We start from the raw sequence: 26,266 nt of genomic DNA on the forward strand, positions 1-26,266 counted from the left end.
CCATTTTTAGTGTCCAATGCTCTGCAATCATTATCTCATTCATCCCAGCAATTATCCCTTGTGGTAGGTAGTTATTATTCTTCCCCACTTACAGATGGGAAACTGATACTGACAACTCAAAACCTACTTGCCACTATACCTGTAGCTTACTGGACAAGAACTCACCCCTACTAAACTGGAGAAGAATTGCATGGACCTCTTCCAATCTGGTGGAACATCCAAATCCATACTAGATCCTGGGAACAGGGACAGCTTCACCTCTAGAAGGTAATCTCTTCTTAAAAGGGATTTGGAGATCAGCAAGGAATTGACTTCTATGGACCAATGCCCACATTTCCCCCCTAATCTTTCTAGAGTGGTTATCTCCAGCATGAATGCAAGAGCAGGTGCGAAGAGAGCCAGTTCTGATCTTCTTTGGCAGTCTTCTCCAGCCTGGTGTACTCCAGTTGTTTTGGACTACAGTTCTCATCCCATCAGCCCCAGCCAGCATGGGCATGAAGGAAGCCGTAGTCCAGGTTGGGGTCCAGAGGTGGACAAACTACCCCAGAAGGAGCATGACGTGTCCCTCACCAGAGTTGCTACCCCTTCCCTAACACCCCATATACCTTTTATATTAACCTCTTACTAATTGTGTGGTTTTAGTATCACTTCCCCTTGTCCCCTCCATAGCTGGGTAGACCACTGAGACTGTCCAGTGATTACTTTCAGCTGATATCCTCACTAAAATGAAATTATCCAACACAATTCCTAGACATCATTGAGAAAGAACAAAGTATGACAGCTAGCCACTTCAATGTCCTTAAACACACATAACAAAACTGAAAGGAAAGATGAAAATAATTTAAAAACCTTCCAATTTAAAACCACAAAAAATGAAAGAAGTTGCAAATAATGGGTGACTGGGAACATTTCCTAATGGCGGAAGCCTGTTGAACTGCAGAATCTCCTTCCCACAGAATTGGTTAAAATACAATTTCTTGAGTAATTTGAAACCAAAGTGGACAAAACACTTGAGAATCTACTAAGGGAAAAGAGACCTGCAGCCATAATAACAGGGACTGACGGTCCATGTCTATCACAGTCTTATTGTTCCACTTTGTTGCTTGCAGCATACAATATAATGCAATTTCAATGCTAGGATTATATTTACATTTGTAGCAAAAGGCCCAGGAGGCTTCTCTAATACTGATGCATAACGTGGATGGAAAACATTCATGCTATCACTTTAGTATGAAGATTACAAACCACAAAAATAGTTCGTTGTTTATTGCACGGACTTTGGGAAATCGTCAAAGGAAACTGGTTAACAACTAACCAGTTGATGAGGTTTTCAGTGCAGACCACCTATCAATGTGTGTAACTACCAATAACTCTGCTAGACAGTAACAAAAAAATAAGCTGCCCAATAGGTATCTGAGACACGCATTCAACTGCATTTAATACAGCTATTGCAGCAGCAGTAGGTGTCCAAGCTGGGGATACAAGACTGGTCAAATGAAGTAGTTACAACATAGGAGTGGGGGGAAACCACCGCAAATGTGCACAAAATACAATTTATTGCTCTTATTAATATAACTTTTCTACTGGGAAAATTCTGATTCAGTTCTATCACAGAGATGTTTTCTTCCATAGCATCTCAAAAATAAATGAAAATACATATTCAGACCACTCTTTTGATCATCTGGTTGGTAGGCTCATGCAGATATTTTTTTAAGTTGTGGGGGAGAGTTTTGGTTTCTCTTTGAGAAATGCTTACAAAAGTGTTATAGTACTGAAGAGACATTGGATAGTAAATTGTCTACTGTGTAAGTCTGAAGATTTAATCACTTTTCGTTCCTGCATTTAGTACATTTCCTTACCCCTTCTTCATTATTAGAGTCTCATAGACAGATTACCTAGAGTGGCCTTGTGTTTGACTTTGCAGAGGATACACCATTATTTTGAAAGGCCATAAGAGGACAGTTGTCAGTTTGAAGGTTTCTTCTCTTAGAAGGCTGTCCCATCCAAATCTGGTTAAATCTGGTTATCATAAGAAGAAGAAGCAAGACGTTGCCCATCAACAATTAGCAGCACCTGGTCAGCTGACAGAACAGGTACAAAGGTCATTTCCCACAATGGTGACATATTGAATTTCTGTTTAAATTATAGTTATCATTTCTGTCTATAAATATGAATTTTAGGCAGATTTTATGCAAATTGCTACCCTCTTTGAGGGTCCTTTTTGGTGGTAACACAAATCTTCTTCTTTGGCAATTCATAGCTGGCCACCCTGGGACTACCTGGCATGTAGGACTAGGATAGTAACGTAAGTATCCTGATAATGGGTCTGTTTTGGATTGTCATGTTCCTGCAAAATTTCTTCAGGGACTCACAAAGTTCCTTCTAGTCCTAGGTAAGTGAACTCAACAACCTGTTGCCTTCAAAATATTGCACAAGAAATATTGCATTCATTAGCCCTGCTACAATTCATACTGTGAGTTTATAATTTTTCTGTACAGCAATTATCTTTTAGCAGCGTAATTATCACAGCAATCTCATGTATCTGCTATTTGTAATATTGATGAATTGTTGTGTTTTAAATCATTGTCTGTGTGTATAGAATTCTACACCGAGCTCTACCTCTCTTTTAAATCAGAACCAGTGAAGGTGGTGAATGTCCTGTGTGAGTGCCTGGAGGCAGTTGGAGGATGGATGGCAGCTAACAGATTGAGGTTGAATCCTGACAAGACAGAAGTCCGGTTTTGGGGGGACAGGGGGTGGGTGGGTGTGGGGAACTCCCTGGTCCTGAATGGGGTAACTGTGCCCCTGAAGGACCAGGTGTGCAGCCTGGGAGTCACTTTGGACTCACAGCTGTCCATGGAGGCACAGGTCAATTCTGTGTGCAGGGCAGCTGTCTACCAGCTCCATCTGGTATGCAGGCAGAGACCCTACCTGCCCACAGACTGTCTTGCCCGAGTGGTGCATGCTCTAGTTATCTCTCGCTTGGACTACTGCAATGCATTAGTCCAAGCAATGCAAAGGGCTACCTTTGAAGGTGACCCGGAAACTACAGCTAATCCAGAATGCAGCAGCTAGACTGGTGACTGGGAGCGGCCACAGAGACCACATAACACCGGTCCTGAGAGATCTGCATTGGCTCCCAGTACATTTCTGAGCACAATTCAAAGTGTTGGTGCTGACCTTTAAAGCCCTAAACAGCCTTGGTCCTGTATACCTGAAGGAGCACCTCCACCCCTATCGTTCAGCCCGGACATTGAGATCCAGCACCGAGGGCCTTCTGGCAGTTCCCTCATTGTGAGAAGTAAGATTACAGGGAATCAGACAGAGGGCCTTCTTGGTAGTGGTGCCCGCCTTGTGGAACACCCTCCCATCAGATGTCAAGGAAATAAGCAGCTATCCTATTTTTAAAAGACATCTGAAGGCAGCCCTGTTTAGGGAAGTTTTTAATATTTAATGCTGTATTGTTTTTAACACTTGATTGGGAGCCGCCCAGAGTGACTGGGGAAACTCAGCCAGATGGGCGGGGTAGAAATTTATTATTATTATTATTATTATTATTATTATTATTATTATTATTACACCCAACACCAAAAATGGATTTCAAAAAAATCATGTAATATAAAATATTCTGCAATATACATAATAAATGGAAGCAGTAAAAATAATTATTGTAAGCTACATAATTAACATAAGAATGACAGTCCATCAACCTCCAGAAAACCAACGAAAAATGCATGCGTTGTTATTTTATTGGGGGATTATTTTGATATCACTGCGACTTTTGTATTTTACGTCAGTTTGTATAACTGTTATTGGCCTTCCTTTGTCTCCTTTGCTTTTTTCCTGTTTGCCAGATACTTGTTTTCCCTACAGGCACACACACACAAATTGTAGCTTAAGGCCAAGGTCTTCCAGAGAAAGATTATATGTCAGCGGCTACTGTGTTTCACAAGCTTTGGTTTGGGCACATAAAAGTTCCAGCTATTATTTTGACCGCAAGGGTGGCACCATGCAGAATTTTTCTTCTGGGGAAGGAGCTGGATAAGAGGCTGGATATGTAACAGCGGGTGGTTGTGTGATGTGGTACTGCTCATTGAACAGCAAATAAGCCCTCAGGTCACAACAAAATTGTATCGTGTAGAGAGAGAGATACAGTGGAGCAGAAGGGGAGACTTGGAAATCACTCAGCCTTGCAAAGAGCTTGACAGGACAGGCTCATATTATTGCTGAGAGACTTGGTGGTGCCATTGCCACGACCCTGTGCAGCGCACATCCCTTTTTGACATGGAAGAATAATGCATATTGTCGTGGAGATGTCAGTATGTTTTCTGAAACAGCTGTGCCCTGATGCAGCTGTGTGTAAGTGTAATACAGCTTGGAAAGGAGATGGAGGTATGGAAGCCCAAATCTACTTTGGGAAGTATGGGAGACCATACCCATCCAGCTGCTCCTTATACTATTCTGCATAATACTGGTTTGGTTGACAAAGCTACATGTTTGCAACCCAATGGAAGGGAAAGACCGTAGCTCAGTCAAGGAAGGCCCATAAGTCAGCAGTAGAACATCTGCTTTGCTTATGGAAGGTTCCAGGTTCAATCTCCAACATCTCTAGGTAGGGCTAGGAGAGATTGATTGATTGATTGATTGATTGATTGATTGATTGATTGATGATTGGTTGGTTGGTTGGTTGGTTGGTTGGTTGGTTGGTTGTATTTACTGTATATCCCTCCTTTTCCTCCAAGGAGCTCAAGTTAAAGCACATGGTTCTCTATGACCCCCCCCTTTTTTTTTTAGGTCCTCAACATTGTATTTTATTTTGTTCATATAAACTCTTCATGCCATAAACTCTCATGGAATTGCTTCCAGCAGTTCTGGCTCCTTGCCGTTGTTTCTCACAAAGTGAGCTTTTCTTGGAGGAGCAGGCTAGCATTTTCATTTAAACCAAATTCCCTTTTCCTTTCCTTCATTTTTCTGTCTTTCATTTTCTTTCACACGCTGCAAGAAGCTGTCTCTGCTCTTTGGGTGCTTAATATGCTCAATTCGTGAACCTTCTTGTTCACAATAACCCCCACAGCATGCTGGGTGATGTTGTATACACTTCCTGTCTTCCCATGGTAACATTTGTGGGGCATGCCTTTCTGAATTGTGCCCATGCCCTTTATGTCAACAATATCACCCTTCTTATAGATGTGCATGTGGGTGGCAAGAGGGATGACATCATGTTTGCAAAAGTGTCCTGAGAACATGTAACATGTCCCCCTCCTCTTCCCCTTGGTGTTGGTCATCTTGATGAATAACTGTAAGATGGCGCCCGAGGCCAAAAACCTCTATGACCCATTTTATCCTCACCTTGTGAGATAGGTCCAGCTGAGAAGTAGTAACTGGCCCTAAGTCACTCAGTGCCTGACACTCTAGTCAGTCACTGCCAGTCAGTGTAGAGAGAACTGAGTTAGATGGGCCAGTGGTCTGATTCAGGGTTCATCCACATTTCCACTTGTCCCATGCCAAGAGGTTTTTCGCTTGTACCACCAGGAAAACTCACTGAATTAGAACAAAAGTCAATCTACAGGAAACCCAATGGACATTTGTTCCGATTTAGCAGTAAACAGTGGGTTTTGGCAAGAGAAAGTGGTGGAGCAAGTTGAAGCATGGGCGAGCCCTCAGCAGAAAGCAGCTTCCGGTGTTCCTGTATTCTAACTGATAGATTGGGTTGCGGAGTCACACATGCAGGACACATCCCCAGTCAGTTAGGAATACATGTGACAGAGTTTCCTTCCTCAGCCCTACTTGGACTGAGGTGTTGTTTTTTAAGGAGTGTTTATGGACTGTAGCCCACGTACCCAGTAATCTGTGAAATCTAGAATGGGGTTCATTAGTGGAGATTTAAACTGGTAAGCTCTATTATTAGTACATAATGTTCCAAAGCAAACAGAGCAGAAGAAGAAGAGCACGTCTAAGCTATGTCTAATCAGCTCTCCACGTAAACTTTACCTTTTTTATCCTTGATGTGAACACCTTCTGTACAGTGATCTACAGCAGCCCAGCACTGTGATAAACTATCATAAGCTTTACAGAATTTATAGACTCTTACACCTTCAAATAAACCACCTTTTTTTTGTTGAAAAAGTAAAACTTGAGGTTGTATGTCACACATAAAAAAAAAAAAATGAGCCACTTGCTCCTGCCTAAATTATTTATCGGAAAAAGAAAAGTCAATTTCATTTCATGACGTCAGCAGAACACCAAGGGAAAGCTGCAAATTATGAATAGACTATTGATCTATATGTCAGAAATATGCTGGAAACGTAAGGCTGATATCTGGCACACAGTTCACGTAGACTCTAAGCACAGGTCTTGACAGGGAAAAGTGCACAACTGTACAAAGGACGTCAAACATCTTACATGGAGACAGGCCTATAGTGTAGGGCACAGTTGGATAACATAATTGTTGTGCAGAAGAGTTGATGTTTCAATGGCAAAACAAGCTATACCAGGTTCAGACCCTAAACATATTTCTCTATGGGGAGGAAGCATGGGTGTAGCCAGGATTTTTGTTGGTGGGGCAGGCTTTTTTTTGGGGGGGAGAGGTTTTTCGAGGGGCAGAACCTCAGATTTGTATTGATTTTTATTGACTTGGAGGGCAGCTGCTCCCCTCCTTGGCTATGCCCATGGAAGGAAGCATGGTTAAGTGTACCTGATCTCAAATTCAATTCTAGGCATCTCCAGCTGAAATTAGGCAGCACATGGTGGAGACCCACTGCTAGTCAGAGTAGACAATATGGGGATAGATGAACAAATAGCCTGACCTGTTCTAAAGCAACTTCCTAAATATTCATAATTAGCAAATAAGGAAAAGATGTCTCCTTGAGTGATCCCAAAGAGATGTCAGCTAAACCAGGCTTCCTCAACCTCAGCCCTCCAGATGTTTTTGGCCTATAACTCCCATGATCCCTACCTAGCAGGACCAGTGGTCAGGGATGATGGGGACTGTAGTCTCAAAACATCTAGAGGGCCAAGGTTGAGGAAGCCTGAGCTAAAGTAACTACAAAGCACCCATAATAGTCCTCATTATCCTATCATAAGTGGTTCACTCAGCTATTCCTTTAAAAACAATGGGCAAACTACCGTATTTTTTGCTCTATAAGACTCACTTTTTCCCTCCTAAAAAGTAAGGGGAAATGTGTGTGCGTCTTATGGAGCGAATGCAGGCTGCGCAGCTATCCCAGAAGCCAAAACAGCAAGAGGGATTGCTGCTTTCACTGCGCAGCGATCCCTCTTGATGTTCTGGCTTCTGAGATTCAGAATATTTTTATTCTTGTTTTCCTCCTCCAAAAACTAGGTGTGTCTTGTGGTCTGGTGCATCTTATAGAGCGAAAAATATGGTATATCACAAGCTGTAGAGCTCATGGGATGCTGTTTTCTTTGTGGAACCATTTCAACTTAATGTCTTCATTAACTCCTTGATAGCTGCTTTTGGATTTATAGTAGTCTTACTGTGCTAGAAATTCTGCTTCCTCATCAGCTCAGAAAATAAAACTGAACAGGGTGGTTAACAATCACCATGAGGCAAACGTGCCATCTGCACTGTAGCCTCAGTTTCCCAAGCATGTTACACCACGATCTATCTTGGGGAGGGAACAACATCTGTGCACCCAGCCATTACCTTTCCAACATCAGGAGCATCTATAGTTTTTAAATAGATAGCTAGGTAAATAGATAAACAATTATCTCCCTTGAGTGTCTATAGTTTTAAAATAGATATTTATTTCTATTTTCCCCTTTTTAATACTCTTCTTGTGTCTGTTGTGTTGTTTTGGGGAATTGGAGTGCTGCCATCGTTTCTGCTCTCCAAAGCACTTCTGCTTCCTCCTTTCAAGACTAAATTCAAGTTTAAATCATTTCTCCTTCACTTCACTTCACTTTAATTAAGAAAGATGGCAGTGAGTCGTGAGGGAGCCTCACTCTTTACTCATGGAGGCCAGATTCAGCTTGTCTTCTCAGTGAAGGAGCAGCTAATAAGTTTTTAGACGTTTGAGGAGGAACAGCAGTGTCCAGAGATTAGTGATCAGTAAGAAAACTCTTTCTTTCTTTTTTGAACCAAACATTTCCTTTAATAATATGTTTAAATGGTTCAATAATACGTTTATTTATTTATTTTAGAGTTCTCTCATGCGTTTCCTGCTGATATTGCCATTCTGCTCTTCTCTAGCAGCTGTTTACAAGAGTTGCCTTTTTGTTGCTGGTCAGAATGACTCGTAATTAATTATATCTCTTCCATTTATCCTGCACTGCTAAACATATATTGACTTGCTCCTTATGTTTTGACCCCATTAGTGCTCCTATTTCTTTTTCTGTGCAGCAGAGGCCAAATTTGGAGGTCCCATCAGGCTACCTGCCATCTCTTTGTCCTTCTATTACAGGCTTCCTCAACCTCAGCCCTCCAGACTACAATTCCCAGCATCGCTGACCACTGGTCCTGCTAGCTAGGGATCATGGGAGTTGTAGGCCAAAAACATCTGGAGGGCCAAAATTGAGGAAGCCTGTTCTATAAGGCCATGGGCTCACTTAAGAGGGTGTAAAGCGCAAGAGGGGTGGCCTTTGAATAGAGTTACCAAACAGATAAAGCCTGCCATGTTGTGCACACTCACACAGGAGTAAGCTCGTATGAACATAGTGAAACATACCAGTCCACTTTCTCCAGCCTAACTCCAACCCTCTAGACGTTGTTAGGATGCCCAACACCCACCAGCCCCAGCAAGCCTAGCCAATGATATAGGATTGTAGAAGATGCAACAGAAAACACCAGGAGGCATCATGTTGAGTAATGGTGTCATAAGCAAGCAAGCCTTGGATTCAGTTTTATGAGCAAAGAAGGCAAAATTTTGGCAGGCATCAGATCATAAGAGCCCTGTTGAACCAGATCAAAGACCCATCTAGTCGATCATCCTTTTTTCACAGTGGCCAACCAGATGCCTATGGGAAGTCCTTAAGGTAGCATACTGCCTCTGACAATTGTGGCAGAACAGCACTATCATAGCCAGTAGCCACTGGAAGCTTTATTCTCCAGGTGTTATTTTTTCATTGCTGCAGCAGACGTTTGCTCACCTGCCAGACCTCTTTTATCTGTAGAGCTTAAAAAGGCACAAGTATCCTGTTCTTTCTTAAGCAGAGCAGCCCCGTCCAGAATATATATTATTCTCCTAATTTCCTATCTTCAAGTGTCATTAAGGGCTGCTTCAACTCTTCTTTTAAACACTTCTGGCACCCGGTATCAGAACCCACTGCATTTAATGGCTGCTAGAATTCCAATAAGTATGTGGCATAATCCAGACAGTGCCTTGGGGCTGAAATACACTTATCAGTAATGTTATTATTATATCTTATTACCTGCTTTTGGAAGCAGTCGCAGCCTATGTCTCTGCATTTCCTTTTCTCCAGGCCACTGAATAAGTTTCCTCTATAAATGTCATCGTAATTAAATTTGACCCCCCAAACCCACTCTTCTAGGCCTCTCCACCAACTGTATTTCGGAAGTAAAGATATGTGAAATGCCTGGTGACGGTGCTTAAGAAATGCGCTGCGGATCAGGCATGATAGAGGTGTATAGAATTATACATGGTGTGGAGAAAGCAGATAGGGAGATGATTTTTCTCACCCTCCTTCATAATACTAACCATGATGGCTCTTTTCTGCCTCCACAGTAAAAGGTAGTTATGTCTCTGAATACCCAGTTGCTAGAAATAAAAAGTGAGGAAAAAGCTGTTGCCCTCAGGTCCTCCTTGTGGCCACTGTGAGAACAGGATTCTGGATTCTAGTTGTCTTAGTTCTTATGACAGCAGATGTACAAGATCCCAGCACATCTCATGGGACGAGAGTGAAGATGGCTCTGCTTTATGCTGACAATGTGAGACTTCACAGGCTAATGTTTCCCACATGCTGTGGAATTATGCCATTGTGGCTTCACTCTAGAGAGAAGTGCAAGATTCAAAGGACAATAAAGCTTGTTCCAGAATCTCAAGGGGGCTTAGACTAGGTTTTTTTTTCCCCTCTCTCTCTCAAATAGCACATCCCTATGCTATTCTCACAGTGACATATCAATAGTCAATGTATGCTGCGTGTTGAGCCTTTATACAGATTCTTCCCCATGTGGTGCTATTGACTGAAATTTGGTGTGTTCAGTGGTCAGATCTGATCCACAGAGGTATTTCAGTCCTTTTTCTTTATATGCATCACTAAAGTGCACAGCAAATCAAACAGTGACAGAGAACCTAGATTTCAAATTCTGTACAGTATCAGCAATAAAAATAATTCAGACATATGCAATAGCCTTTAATGGAGCATTAATATGTCATTGAAAACAAATTATTTAATTACTTTGACAGAGAACCAGACCCTGATTTCAAATTCTATATGAGCATCAAAAATCATGTCAATGTTTGCAATAGTCATATATAATTAAATAGCTAGTTTTCAATAGTATCCAGGAAGAAAGGTAGTACAGCATACAACCATATAAAGTCTAATTCTAGGTAGAAATAGCCTCAGCAAACAGGACCCAAACTAGAGGTGACTAACTTCCCCTCTTTTTTTTAGTACCAAAAAACAGCCTCAGAGAGCTGTGAGTTTAAGTGGGAAATGGTGGAGGAAAGGGGCTGTCTCTTATCATGTTTCTGCTCAAAACATGCCTCCCCACCCCCCACCCCCACCTTGGCACTTTTCTATTCATAAAAGGAAAAATAAGCTGAGAAAGATGATAAAAACCGCCAAAGAGATCTCCTCTGAATTAGGGATGGGGAGAAATTTGGGGGATGGGGGAAGGTAGCAGCCAATCAGGACTGAATGCATTGTCCATCAGCTCATGCATGGGAAGTTCAGTCCAACCTTCAGGTATAGCGTAGATGGGCTTGATTTGAGGAAATATCCTTGCATACCACCGGAACTTGTGGAAAATGACCTCCTGCGGGCCAGAGGTTCTCACCCCTACACTAGAAGAAATTGTTTTGTAAAACTGTGTATCAGGCAAAATTGCATACAAAAATATACACAGTAAGAAAAGATGACACCAAGATGCTAATGGTTTTTTTCAAGAGGATTATTTTATTCTGTTTTATTTTTACAGAACTTCTGGTTCTTCATTTGTTCACTATATATAAACAATATTTGCTTCATCCAATCTAATATAACACCCAACATTGCTACTTTCTATAAACATCTTCAACCCTCAAATCCAAATTTCATTATTTCTTTTTCTTTTTCACACAAAAAGTCTATGAGATGTTGACAATGACTTTTCTCTAATTAAACATGCCGATTTTGCTATCTCAGCTAAGTCTGTTAGTTTTAACAGTCAATCTTTCCTTGTTGGTAATAATGGGTCCTTCCAAGAAAAGGGTTTTGTTTTTGTTTTTAAAGGTACCCTAATGTAGAGAAGTTTAAGATTGGAAAAATGAGAAACTGAAAGTTACCAAGATTGTCAGATTTCTCCCATCGCTACTCTGCTCAAACTCACAGCTTCCTGAGCTTGCTTTTGGTTTTTAAAGGATACATATGTCTGCATGATTCATCCAGTTTAGCCGAACTCAGTAGCTAACTTGCAAAGCACCAGTCTCCCCTGACAAAGGATGTCAACATCTGTGCCATATAAGGATCATTTCCTGCGAGACGCAAGTGAAATAAGACATGGGGAATTAATAAAGGCCCTTAAAATGCACAAACACAGATCGTATCTCTGATGAATTATGTTGTGAAATCCTCTTCCAAGTTCTTCGTCTTTCTCATGGTGATTCGGCAGGTGCCCCTCTCTTGCCTCTCACAGAGATGCGTGAACACCCACACACATACAAGCACACGTATGCGCAGAAAGAAGCCGCAGGGAGGCTAGAGCTTGCTCTTGCTTGTGGCATTCCCTTTCCCACCCCCCTCTCACAAGGGCGTCAGAAACGGTAGCACAGATTGCTTAAGTGAGAAGGTGTTCTGTTGCTCATAACTCTGCTATATCTGAGAGGTGTCTGGAGGCACAGGAGCACGTTCGATGCTCCGTTGTTTGGCAGAATGCTTACCGTTGAAGAATTGGCTCTCTAGCCTGCTCATTGTACGTCAATCAACGAAGCCAACCTCAGGGGTACCCAGAAGCTAAAAAGCTGCCTTTGCAAATATATAGACGCAAGCAGAGAGAGTTTGCAACACTGAAAACAAATGGAGGTAAAAAAAAAAAACACTATGGCATAGAATGTGCACTTGATGCATTCAGGTGATACAGTAACTTGCCATCAATCTCTTGGCTGGCTTGCCGGTGAATTGTACAGTTTATCTATTTCACTGAATATGAAATACAGCAACCAGGTGGTCACCTTTCACAGTGTGTTTATTTTAATGCTAAATGTACTTGAACTAATGCTGTATTTATTTGCTTAACTGATAAGTCACTAGAATGGCATCTGCATCCGGGATGGAGGGATCAATCAGGAAACCTGTCAGCTTTCCTATTCTCGTCACATCAAAGTCTGGTTGGCGACATTATTGTTGCGATAAAGCTGGCTGAAAGCTGCTAAGTGATTCTGACTGATCAGTGTTGCAGAATGAAGTACACACTGTTCTTGTGAATGATTTTTTTAATGCTTCCAGTCTTCCACCAAAAAGGAGTGAAGAAACTGCTGGTGAAAGTTCCTGCATTTCTGAGAATCCAGCCCCATTGATTGTGAAAGCAAGGTTCCACCAATTTTAATTTTTAAAAAGCAGTACTAGAAGCTGGTAAGGTAAAGGTAAAGGGACCCCTGACCATTAGGTCCAGTCATGACCGACTCTGGGGTTGTGGTGCTCATCTCGCTTTATTGGCAAGGGAGCTGGCGTACAGTTCTGGGTCATGACTAAGCTGCTTCTGGCGAACCAGAGCAGCGCACAGAAACGCCATTTACCTTCCCGCCGGAGCAGTACCTATTTATCTACTTGCACTTTGACGTGCTTTCGAACTGCTAGGTTGGCAGGAGTACTAGAAGCTGGTACTAGAAGGCAAAACGTCCGCATATACTGCATGACATGTGCAGCAGGTAGACATACCTGGGAGGTTGAGCCAGTGGCACGTTTCAACAACTCAGGAAGGTGGAAGCAAAAAAAGGGAGATCTGGGAGAAATTTCCATTCTACTCCTGATAGACAAGAGCCATGGACAACCTCTGTGCATGGTGAATGCTTGAAACAGGTAGGTTGTTGTCTGATATAAAGCGGGACCATTGTACCTGGTAACCTGGATATTTAAAAAAAAATTAAAAATTCCTTCCAGTAGCACCTTAGAGACCAACTAAGTTTGTTATTGGTATGAGCTTTTGTGTGCATGCACACTTCTTCAGTGTGTATCTGAAGGAATTTTTATATTTTGTTTTGACTACAGCAGACCAACACGGCTACCTACCTGTGACTGGATATTTAAAGAGACAAGCATTTTATTATCAGTCCTTGGCCGGATCTAGATGCATCAAAGAAGTGATTCAGTTAAACGTGTTGTAAACTCATACAGGGAAATCTGGTAGGGAAAGACGGGACTCCGCAGCACCATATGGTGTCACAGTCTTATATCACATATGCAACACATAAAATGCTTTTTCTTTACCAGTCTAGCTGAGTCCCTTGAATCTGTTTTGGTTGATCACATTGCAGTGCACTTGGCCAAGAAAATCAGGAATAGCCTGATGACCTTTGCCCAGCCCAGCTCGCCTAAAATAGCCTCTTTTCTAAGCACCAAGGGTCACTCATATTCAGGAATGTCCCACCAGGCCTAATGGGTCCTAATCATTTAAGGCTGTTACATCCATGCAGAGTCTCTGGTCTACTAGGCCGAATCACATGGAAAATGACTTTGAACCCTTACAGCTGCCACACATTGCACCTCAACCCCGAAGCAATTTTGGCCGCCTCCTTGAGGAGCAGGGAAACCATTACATTTAAATTAAACTGAAATAAGGATTTAGGAATATTGTTAATCTGGATCCTGGTGAGCCTTAGCCACATAAAAAAGGCATACTTATTCCAGAGAATGCTAGGGATTTCATCAAAATTAAATTGTGGCCTCTCGTTTCATCTCATTAGGGCACCGGTAAGGAACCTTGGTAAAGGGACGCAGATGGCGCTGTGGGTTAAACCACAGAGCCTAGGACTTGCTGATCAGAAGGTCGGTGGTTCGAATCCCCATGACGGAGTGAGCTCCTGTTGCTCGGTCCCTGCTCCTGACAACCTAGCAGTTCGAAAGCACGTCAAAGTGCAAGTAGATAAATAGGTACCACTCCAGCAGGAAGGTAAACGGCATTTCCGTGTGCTGCTCTGGTTCGCCAGAAGTGGCTTAGTCATGCTAGCCACATGACCCGGAAGCTGTACACTGGCTCCCTCAGCCAATAAAGCGAGATGAGCGCCACAACCCCCAGAGTCGGTCACGACTGGACCTAATGGTCAGGGGTCCCTTTACCTTCAAGGAACCTTGAATCTAGGGGGCAAATGCAGCCCTACTTGCCTCTCTATCTGGTACTCAGAATTGTCCCCAGACCACACCCTTACCTTGCCCTATGTCACACCCTAAGAGCAGACCCTCCAAGTCCTGGATTTAAAGAAGCTGCCCCAATTCCTGATTTGATCGCAGAATGACCCGCTTTTCATTGGGACGTTCCTATTTTTATCGGAGAAATGTTTGGAGCGTATGTGAGTATGTTTCTCCTTACTTGCCTGGATGGAAGATGGAGAGGGGTGTGTGAATGTGTGTAGTAATTAATCTACTGTACAAGCGTAAAGCTTATATATTTGTTGCTCCACCCCTTTTTGCCTCTGGCTCCAGCCCTACTGGCATGTGGTCCTTGGAAGGCTACCCAGAAGGGAACATAGCCCTTAATTAGAGAATACCAGCATCCATTGTCAGGTCAAGCACCTTGGAAATTACTGCTTGAGAAGCAAGATGGTGTTTACCATCTTTACTGAAGCAAAGTTCTTAACCCGAGGTACTATTTCTGGGTTAGCGGAGTCTGTAACCTGAAGCGTCTGTAACCCGAGGTACCACTGTAACACATATCAAAGGTGTCTGGATCAAGGAGCCATCTTGTCACCTGTCTTAGACAATAAAGAGAGATTGTTTGAACAGTGATCTCAATTTTCCACCTCTTAGACCTTCATGCCTCACACAGTATTCTGACAGCCTGACATTTTCCTTGCAGTACGGTACTCTGTGTTCCCCCCTCTGGTTCCATGTTGTTCAAAATGGCACTCAGAAGGAACATGCAGTACTTAAAGGCTGCATTCAGTCTTTACCTGTTTAGACAAGTAAACTAATACTCTTAAAATGAAAGCTTGGGGGACGAAATAGCTGAGTGACAAAGCGGAACTGGCACCGAGCAGGGATAGAACGGCTCTCCATTTTCTCATGCCACTGAGACAAAAATGTGCTCTTATTTATCGTCATTAAAATGCCATTAGACCTGAAGCTCTGTTTATTTTTGCTAGGCAAGTCTTTCTCACGGACAATCTAGTAATATTTATACAGCAAAAAGCAAAGTCCAGCTAGTTATGCTTGTTTGCAGATTACATATGCTCAGTTACCTGGTACAGTTCAGCTGGCAAGCCTTTTCAGTGAAATGTTAGTCCTAAATCAGCTTCAGTCATTTTGTTATGCTGCGGCTCAATATGCCTGAAACTGTCTGCAAGAGAAATCCTGACTTACTCAGTCTTGAATTGAGGAACCGGATCTTGCCCCTTTGCTCATTCATGCTAAGGCCAAACCATCCATTAATCTACATGTTGCTTCGGATGCAGCCACAATGTTTGTGTGTGACTGTATCTTTTTACATCTGCAGCATCCCTGCTTCCCTGTGCTCTTTGTCCTACCATTGCAAAAGAAACACCAAAAATATAACAATGAGTAGAGTGACTGTGTTAGGAAACTCACCACAAGTCTCATTGAACATGAGCTAGAGCTCCTCTAGGTGCCCAGGTACTTCATTGTGGTGAAGTTGACAAATAGATTGTTCTTCTTTCACACCATTCCATCTGTGCAGAGGTATTAGATGAGCTGTTTCAGGTGTTTGAAGGTCTCCATGGAGGCAATATTATTGATTGATTGATTGATTGATTGATTGATTGATTGCGTTTATATCCCACTTTTTCTCCAAGAATCTCCAGAGAGTTACATGATTCTCCCCCTTCTCATTTGATCTTCACAACAACCCTGTAAGGTAGGTTTGGCTGAGGGGTAGTGACTCATCCAAGGTTATCCAGTGAACTTCATGGCTGAATAGGGATTTGAACCCTGAACTTGCAGGTCCTAATACAACACTCTAACCACTACACCACACTAGATCTCAATTCCCCAGGGACAACCTACAGTGGTATATTTCCAAGACACTTTGTAGATAAAATTATTTGTATTTGTTCCACCTTGGACAGCTGTGTTGTCTCCTCTGACTTGTGTTGTTTGTTTTTTTAATCCCTCAGTGGAGCCAACATTATTAAAGCATTATTGGCTTGGCAACTCTTGAAAATTCATTTTGGGAGCATTTGTGTCTGTGTTGTCCGAGATGCATTTCAGTCCGGTTTCCGATCTGCTCATGAGACTGAAATTGTCATGATCACCTTGGTGGAAGACCTTCACTTAGAATTCCACAGGGGGAGTGTGTCCCTCTTGATTCTGCCAGATCTGTTGGTGGTGTTTGATACCACTGAGTACAATATCCTTCTGGATAATCTCTCAGGGTTGAACTTTGGTGGGACAACTTCACAGTAGTTCTGGTCCTTCATGAGAGGACATTTCCAGGTGAAGGTTCTAGGGGACTTTGGTTCATATCCATGGCTTATAGGTTCCTCAGGGTTCTATTCTGCCCCTCCCCAACATCTGTATAAAACTGCTGGGAGAGGTTGTCCCGGATTTTGGAGTACTGCAGTCTCTCTCCCTTTCTAACCATATCAAGGAGGCTGTAGATGTCCTAGACCAGTGCTTGATTTCAGTAAGGGATTGGATGAGGGCTAACAAACTGAAACTAAATCCAAGTGTTCAATTTCAATGCTTACCTGGTGTTAAAAGGAGCAGGACCACCCAGAGGGGATTAGAGGAGATACTATTGTACCAGGCCTAGAGCAAGTAGGGAGCTCAGATTCGTGGCTGTCTTTCTTATTTTTTTAGTAAGTCATTAGAGCCAACTTTCGAAGACATCTGGAGGCAGTCCTGTATAGGGAAGCTTTTTAAATTTTAATGTTTTGTTAGATTTTTGTATGTGCTGGAAGCCACTCAGAGAGGTGGGGCAACTATTTCATCTGGTTTCTAGCTTTGTCATGAAACTGAAAGTGATATGATCACTTTGGTGGTAGACCAATCAAGAATAACTGCACAGGCTGTCTATTCATTTCTGAGTGCAATTCAGAGAGCTAGTTTTACTCTAAAATGGCTTCCAGTCACTTTACCTGGACTGACTTTCTCCATATAATGCTGCTCAAGAACCAAGACAGTCCACAGAGGTCCATCTTTCTGTTGCTTCAGGAATTTGCAACAACCCATGAGGACATTTTATTTGTCAGCCCATCACCTCTGGAAATGCTTTCCTCTGGGCACTGCTTCTACTCAGGGCAGTCAAAACTTTTCTTTTTATTCAGTTCTTTGAACCTTCCTAGATATTTTGACTGCTGCGAGTTTTGTTATTGTTTGTTGATATTATTGAACTGTTTTCAATGTGCACCACTCAAATCTCTTTAGGGAGGTGAGTAGGATGCAAATGATTTTAAATAAATAAGTAATCACTAAATAAATTTCCTGCAGAGAAAGATGGAAGGCAAAATCAATCCTCCTTCACTCCTGTCGACAATCATCACCAAAAACAGGGCTTAAAACTCCTTTGGGATATTTCACAAGCTAGTTTTCACACAATATCCCCCACCCGCATTTTCCAGAGATGTTTTCCCCATTACAAAAGTATGTACACTGTCTGAGCAAACTAGGGATTGTGGCTTGGTGATCAATTAGTTTTCTAAGTTGAGCTCCATTAGAAAAATAACAGTTTGAAGACTTGCTTCTTAAGTCACTCTCAGGCACTGGCCTCTTCAATATTGAATGCTTTTAGTTTCTTTCCATCAGTCAATGGCAGCTGAAAATGCTTGGCAAATTGCATTGACATAAAATTGGCAGTTCCCTCTGCCTGCCTGTTTGTTTGTTTGTTTGTTTGGTGGGTGGAACACAGACACAGTTGCCCTGGATGCATTTAAACTGAGGCTGGATCATAAACTCACAGAACTGTAGAGTTGGAAGAGACCCCAAGAGTCACCTAGTCCAGCAATCACAACTAAGGCATCCATGACAGATGGCCATCAAACTTCAGATGTTCAGGTAGCTTCTTTTTGCACATCCAGAGTAAGATGCAAGGGGAACTTCAATTCACCCACATCTCCTCCCAGGTGAGATGGATGAGTTCCATCTATCTGTAGTACTCAGGCATCTCACCACAAGGTGACACTCTCCACTTTCAGCTCAAGCCAAGGCATTGTTTCCTTGACATGCCCACTGTGATCCATCTGAGTAGATTGCAAGTATGATGCTTTTAATTGTATATATCCAAATATTTCTATCCAGGAGGCCAAAGCTATTACTCCCCAAACCATCCATAATGCAGAATGGCTCCAGATATCAGTACATCTGCAACTGTGTTGTTTTCTCCTCTATGTGCTTCCATTTGAATTATTTTTAGCATATAATGAGTGGAGGGAATTGATCCAGCTCTCTGCCAGCCTGGCAATGGATGTAGATGTCATGGCAGATGAGACTTAAGCCTTCAGGACCTATATTGTTGCAGTAAGAAAGGTAGTGGCTCACACTGCAATCCTAATGCACATCTACCCCAAAACAAACCTCACTGAATTCACTAGTACTCCCAAGTTAGTGGGTTGTGGTGGATGCAGTTATCTGATCACTCATTGACCACATCACTGCTGCTTAGCAGGAAGTATGGGAGGGTGGGCAAGGCGATGTTGAGCTTGGCACAGTGCAAATGCACCAGCAGAGCCAATCCATCATTACCAGCTGCCCATTTGCACTGTGCTGACCTCACCATGGCCTATCTGTGTGCACAGACAGACAGACAGACAGACAAACACACACACACACACACACACACACACCAGCTCCTGGAAAGCAGCAGCAATGCAGGCAATGGCTGGTCAGCTAAGTGCCATTGGCTCGGCAATTGCTACTGCTCCCAGGTGAAAGTACATATAAGATTGCACCCTTACACTTTCATTTGTCTCATGGTTCCTTCATTGCTTGCTTTACATTTCCTGCCTTCATGTAGCCTATTAGCCTTCAGTTGCTCACTTAGCTTGATATTTTTCAGTAGACAACTAGAAGTGCACCATGCATTACTGATATATTATATTTCCCCCAAAAGTTAAAAGTTTTGCCTGACTGCCTGCTTTACTTATTAAATGTATTTATTTATTAAATGTCTATCCCACCCTTCCTCTCAAAAGGAGCCCTTTAATGCTACAGTTCCCTAATATGACAGTATTTTTTAAAGCTTAGCACAGGTATTAGATTGTAAATGCAGAGTAGACAGTAGCATCAGATCACCCTGGCAAGGCAATGGCCAAATGTCTTAGATTTCCTGAGCTTCCTGGGTAACTTGCAGCTTTTCTTCTGCTCTTAGCCTGATATGTTAATATTAATGTCACTTGTTGCGTCCTCATACAGGATTTCAGTGCAGTGTGTTGTACTAGCTAGGCTAGACTGCACAGCAGAGCACAGCACAGCAATGCAATGCAAACAATAATTGCCCAACGGCTGGCCAAAACATCCTGAAATAATTATCTTCTTTACCACTGGCGGAGCAGATAGCTGTACAACTCAGCAGGGATCCTCATATAAAGTATTATTCAATGGCTGTAACTTTGCTACCCTTATTGAAGTGCTCTTCAATCTCTGTCAGTTCAAGCTGTACTTCATGTAAACTCCTTGCTTCTTTTTAGACACAGCAAAAGCTGTTTATTTTCAAAATAGGAAAATTCCTTAAGGAATTTGCAGTTTTGCACTCACCTTTCTGAAACGAATTTCACATAGGTAAAGGAATCTGGATAAAGATCTTTGGAGAGATAAACCTGCTCTCTTTTATAAAAGTTAAAACTAAATTGGGATAATATTTCACATCCTGAAAACCTCACCTGCCAAGTTCACAGTGGAGAAGCAGGAAGGCAAAGATATAATAGACTGGAGATCAAAGTCTACTGTAGTGTGTCGATACCTCATGGATGTTTGCCGTTTACAACCCCTGCTATCTTATTGCTTCTCTTCCTAGAGGTGAACGATAATCTATGGATTCAAATCTGTTGAATGTCCACGTTATATAATTCAGTGTGGTGGCTGTCAGTCAGAGGGCTTCAAAGGGGAACCATCAAAGGTGCAAACTTCCCACACTGAATAAGGGTATAATGAGGTTAGTGCTGGAGATTCCAGCTCCAACTGAGCTATTCATATCAATGCCTTCCATTGATATTTATTCAGGTTTTGTCTGAGGCATTCTGCTTTTCTACAGTATCCTGTTCCGTTTCTTACTTTCCACCTAGGTGGCCACTTATACATAGGGATATAATTTTTTATTTATACCCCGCCCTCCCCAGCCAAGGCCGGGCTCAGAGCGGCTTACAAGCAATAATAAAAACAAGATGAATGATTACAAACTTAAAAACAAAAACAAAAAAACAAAAGAGTGTCTATTTCAGTTTCTCACTTTTCCAGTCTTAAGTGCAGCTCGCCTCATTTTCCCATCCATCTGTGGATTTTTTTTTTCAGGTCCCCGTGAAATTTTCCAATTTCCCCATAACATGACATACATTTGTATGTTAATAATGTATTCATTGCTTTTTACGAATTCCCAGCAAGCAGGAAGTAGGAATGCAGGCAAATACTATACAGCCTGAGAATCCCAGACACTAAACACCACCACAGTATCCTAAGACTTCTTTTTACCATCAGCTCTTAAAATTCAAAAAGAAAACAAGCAACTTCTGGCTTCACCCCTCCTTGAAAGGTTTCCTTTCCTGCTAGTTATTGCAAAAATTCTACAGCTAAGAAACTAAGTGCATGAGTTTGCTCTCCCCCCCCCCCCGCACTCTCTCCCAATTTCTTTTCCTTTGTGTTATGTCTTTTAGATTTTAGGCCAGTCTCTGAAACTATCTTGTCAGTGATATTGCAAGCTGCTCTGGGAGGTAGGTGTGTGTGTGTGCGTGCAACATAAAAATGCTTTAAATAAATAAATATTTTTAAATGAAATCCACACCTTCTGTACTTATGGTACTGTGTGAGGTTTTCCTCTTGGCCAGCTTACTCAGAGCATCCACTTACTTAGGGCAGTTGAACGAACTATAAAAAATGGTTGTGGCTAACCATTTTCCCGAAGCTATTTGAATATCATATGATAAGGGAGGGAGGGGAAGGAGGAGAGAATGCAAGGTTGCTATTTGCAAGTTGTCATATTCTAGGAACTTTTGTTTCCATGACTCAGTTGGAGATTGTATATCCCCAAAACTTAAACATTCAATCTGGATATTAAAACCTAGGAATCCCTGGAGATATAATAACTTCCATGTTGTACTTGCCAGTTTGGCATTACTGCTTAAGCACACACCAGGATGCTTATTTGCTTTTATTTTAGTGTTCAAGAACAACAACAAAATGAACAGGGGGCGGGGAGGAGTTCTAGTTTTTGAAATTACCAAGGGATGTGAAGCATAAAAGACAATCCTAGTTATCTGTATAAAGGAAAAATAATTTATCTCTTCATTTCATGCAAATTAAATAATTGCATAAGATGTGGATAATGTTTCCCTCCTCCCCCCCCTTTTAAAACCAAACCAGCCATGTGGCTCAATTATAAAAAGAAGAGAATGAGACAATCCTGAATAACAGGCAGTCCTTGAACTGCGGGCTACAGCACAGTGGGCCAATGATTACCAAGCGGGAAAACTTAACATTTTAGATGTAGTAATAAAGACAACACCAGCTTGGGATCAAAATGGCCACAACTTTATTGATTGTAGATGTAAACCAGATTTGGCATAGGTGTATCCTGTATCAGCCAAGCCGATTGCTGGTTGATATCACCATCACGGTCAATCCTAGTAAAAGGAACACACACACACACACACACACACACACACACACACACACTGATGCAGATCTAATGGGGAAATTATGCCAAGATGCCATTCAGGGATGTTCTATGGCCCGCCGGTCTACGCCCGGGCTCTTAGACAGAACCCAACCCTTGGACCCCTTTAATGGGGCACCTTGAATTGTTCCCCAAGTTTTTGACTAAGGATCAAACCCAATGCCCTTTTTCACCAAAGTTTCCACACTACCTTGAAAAGCTCATCCGCACAGCACAATGAAGATGCAATGGAGGCAGCAAAGTACACCTTATTTCCTGCCTTCACTGCAGTCTGGGTTAGAAGAGGAAGACAATGGCTGGTGGGCAGACTGGGCACATTTGGCCATTATCTTTACCTGGTTGAATGAGCTCAATGCCAGAATGTAAGGCCATGATGACAATATCCTCACAGCTACAGACAAATTCAGCATTTGAAAAAGAGCTTCAGCTCCGGTGCAGAAAGACTGGTGCAATATAACATGGAAATGTTCCCACTGGTAAAAAGTTTTAAGATGAGCAAGGAATTGTATGGCCTCCTCATTCAGGAACATCTTGCAGCTCTGGTAGAAAAGATTGATCATTATTTCCCACTGTCGTCTACAGAAAATTTCCACTGGGTTAGAGACCCCTTCGCGAATTGCTGCTGTGCAGGATTGGCATTGAATGAAGAGAAGTAAATGGCCTGCATTTCAATTGATTGCACCTTGAAAATGAAACATAGGACTATGTCGCTTCAAGAGCATTGGCTAGCCTTCTACAGTTATCCACAACATATTGTTGTGAACACAGATAAATATGAAAGACCAAAAGAGAAAGGCTTCTTTGTGCTGATGATGAGATGAGAGGGTTTTTTGTCTCAAATTAGACCTAACAAAGTAGTAGTGCTCTATGTTATAAATCAATACTGCTAGAAGTTGTTTCTTTTTGTTTTCCAATGTGTTTCTTAACAATAAAAAATTTTGGTGTGGTGTGAGCAAATTTTTATTCCAAAAGTTTGACCCAGAGAAAAACATCTGAGAACCACTGCTCTAGACTAAGGTAGTAGATTGCAGTATCTATTTACATCTGTGCTATAAAACAGCCTGACATATCATAACAGCAAACAAAAGACTTCATGTTCTCATTATTACCAACCCCAACATTTGAGAATATTGGTTTCCCTTCCTGCCAGCTGTGCACAGGAGGAAACCTCTGTTGAGATTTCATTTTCATAAGATGTCATTTTAAGCTTTGAGCCTAAGGCTCCTGTTGTTGATTCCCCTAGTAAATCAGAAGTCATTTCCACTGTGTCCAGGGGAGTCACTCTGTTATCAAGCAGGTTTTAAGACAGGAGAGCAGAGACGCAAGCCAGTGAACTACAGAGGGCAGAAGGAATTGATTGCAAGCAGACAGATATAATTTTACTGTAGAGCCCATTTAATATCTTCTTTAAGCTTCTCAGTGGAATTAAAACAATAATAAAAACCTGTTCCCTTTTATCTGAATTGCAAATAAGCAGAGTTGCCCAGAAGACTTCATTGTGCATTGCAGGAGCCGGGCCTTTGGATTTTAAAATCTTACAGTGCAGTCCTCTGCATGTGTGTACTTGAGAATAAATACTGCTGTGACCAGTATAGATTACTCCCAGGCAATTCTTTTTCTGGAGGTACTCAAAGGTATGCAGTACTGGCACCTTTTTCTTTCAAATGTTAAAAGTCTGACAGTTAGCATAGCAACTTCATCGTGAATACTGGCACCTTGTTCTTCTAAAGCAAAAAGCAAAAAAACCCAAATCACTGTTCCCAGGTAAATGTGCATAGGAATGTGCTGTAAATGTTTCAATTACCTTTAGATCTGTAAGTACAACAGAAGTGTTTCTGCTGACCTGCTCTCTTGGACATTGGTCCAGACTTCAATGGTTTGTAGTCAGGCTCTATGTTCACATTCTCTATTAAGGTGCTCTGGAAAAAACAAAATAGCAGCTACATTTCCGTTATGTACAAGAGTGAAACTATGACCAAGGGCAGATCTACACTCATGGCTTATAACGTTAAGGAAGGGTTAAGGAATGGTATTCATAATGTAGATGGACACATTACATCCTACTTTTAGCGTTCATAATGTGTTATTAAAAGGGTGGCACTGTGGTCTAAACCACAGAGCCTAGGGCTTGCCGATCAGAAGGTAGGTATTCGAATCCCCGCGACGGGGTGAGCTCCCGTTGCTCAGTCCTGGCTCCTGGCAACCTAGCAGTTCGAAAGCACATCAAGTACAAGTAGATAAATAGGCACCACTCCAGCAGGAAGGTAAACAGCGTTTCCGTGAGCTGCTCTGGTTCGCCAGAAGCAGCATAGTCATCTGGCCACATGACCCGGAAGCTGTACTCGGCCAGTAAAGCAAGATGAGCGCTGAAACCTCAGAGTCGTCCGCGACTAGACCTAATAGCCAGGGGTACCTTTACCTTTACCTTTAATGCATTATTAAAGTGTGACACCAGAGGGCGCAATAGAGCAACCAGAAGGGAGACAGCATATTGACGGAGGAAACAAGGTAAGAAACACTTTTAATTTACACATATGCCCTGTGACGTTTTAGAATGTTATATCTAATATCAGGCCAATGTAGATCCAGCCCAACATTTTGGATTCATTCAACATAGCTACAATTTGCACAGGGAGGAGCATGGAGAAGGTGTAATGTGGGGACCACCTCCAAGAGTTATACCACCTGGATCAGGACCAGCACTACCTCCTCCGGGATCGGGGGGAAGCTTAGATACCCCATTGTAGAACCCGTCAATTGATTCAGGATGTCTCTGCAGCTTCTTAGTTGGAATATAAATGGCGGAAATTCCCCGGAAAAAAGAAGAAAAGTCTTTCACATCTTGAAAAAGGAACAATTGGACGTTATCTGCCTACAGGAAACACATGTGACAAGGCTCCATAGAAAAGTGTTAATTAATAAAAGATTAGGCCAAGAATTTATTTCTTCGGACAAAGTTAAGAAGAGAGGAGTGGTGATATACGCAAAAGAGAGCCTGTCACCGAAACTTTTATTTAAAGATGAACATGGTCGAATTTTGGCGATTGAAATACAGACACAAGGAGAAAAATTTTTGATATTAGGAATATATGCTCCAAATGAGGGAAAATCGGAATTTTTCAGGAAGCTGCACGAGACTATGCTGGATTACTTGGACTATAGTAACATCATTATGCTGGGTGATATGAATGGGGTTGTGTCTGTAAATATGGATAAGTCACAAAGCGTCAACATATCGAAAGACGGCAGACTACCTAAAACTTTTTTTGAAATGACAGACAATATGGACTTAGTTGACATTTGGAGGGTTAAGAACCCTCTAGGGAAAGAAGGGACTTTCTTTTCTGAAGCTCATCTGACATGGACACGAATCGACCAAATCTGGACAACTAGAGGACTGGCACCTAAGACTAGAAAAGTGGAAATCTGCCCAAAAACCTGCTCCGACCATAATGCTTTGAAAGTGGAATTGAGACTTAATACAACCGGTTCCTTTAGATGGAAAATGAATGACACTTTATTAAGAGATCAGGAGATTGTGAAAAAGGCCCAAAAAACTTTAAAGGACTATTTTGAGATAAATTTGAACACCACTGTGGAAAAAAGAACAATCTGGGACGCAAGTAAGGCAGTTATGAGGGGGTTTCTAATACAACAAAACACGATTAAGAAAAGGCTCTGGAATGAAAAGAAGGAGAAGATATTGGAGAAAATAAGAGAAGGAGAGAAAAAATTAAGATCTAGGCCTAAATCGAAGGATGTGTTAAGAGAAGTGAAATTTTTCCAGGCGCAATATTCAAAATTGATAAATCAGGAGGTGGAATGGAAAATTAAACAAATGAAACAAAGATCCTTTGAATCGGCGAATAAGTGTGGGAAACTGCTAGCCTGGCAGTTGAAAAAGAGACAAAAGCTTAATACAGTTACAAATCTAGAGATTGAAGGGAGAATGGTTCAGAAACCCGAGGAAATTAGAAAGTGCTTCCAGAGGTACTTCAAAGAACTCTATTCACAAGGGCCGCAAAAAGCTTCAGAGGTGGATCAGTTTCTTAAAACTAATGGATTACAAAAAATACCCCTGGAAATGAGAACAAA

General features: G+C 41.9%; 1 long non-coding RNA gene and 1 pseudogene across 2 annotated transcripts in view; both read right to left on the bottom strand.

Moving 5' to 3' along the window:
* The window catches only part of LOC310845842, a 34,446-nt gene extending 14,208 nt beyond the window's left edge, over positions 1-20,238 (bottom strand). The window contains exon 1 of the long non-coding RNA XR_014564996.1: positions 20,041-20,238. This is a non-coding gene — a long non-coding RNA (uncharacterized lncRNA). The remainder of the gene's footprint in view (positions 1-20,040) is intronic.
* Positions 4,834-5,307, bottom strand: LOC310844252 (large ribosomal subunit protein eL21 pseudogene; annotated as a pseudogene). The gene has a single exon. The product of its transcript is annotated as a large ribosomal subunit protein eL21 pseudogene (transcript).
* Positions 20,239-26,266: the final 6,028 nt, after the last annotated feature.

The sequence above is a fragment of the Podarcis gaigeae genome (genome assembly GCF_964106915.1).
Source record: "Podarcis gaigeae genome assembly, chromosome: 5".
Taxonomy (NCBI): Eukaryota; Metazoa; Chordata; class Lepidosauria; order Squamata; family Lacertidae; genus Podarcis; species Podarcis gaigeae.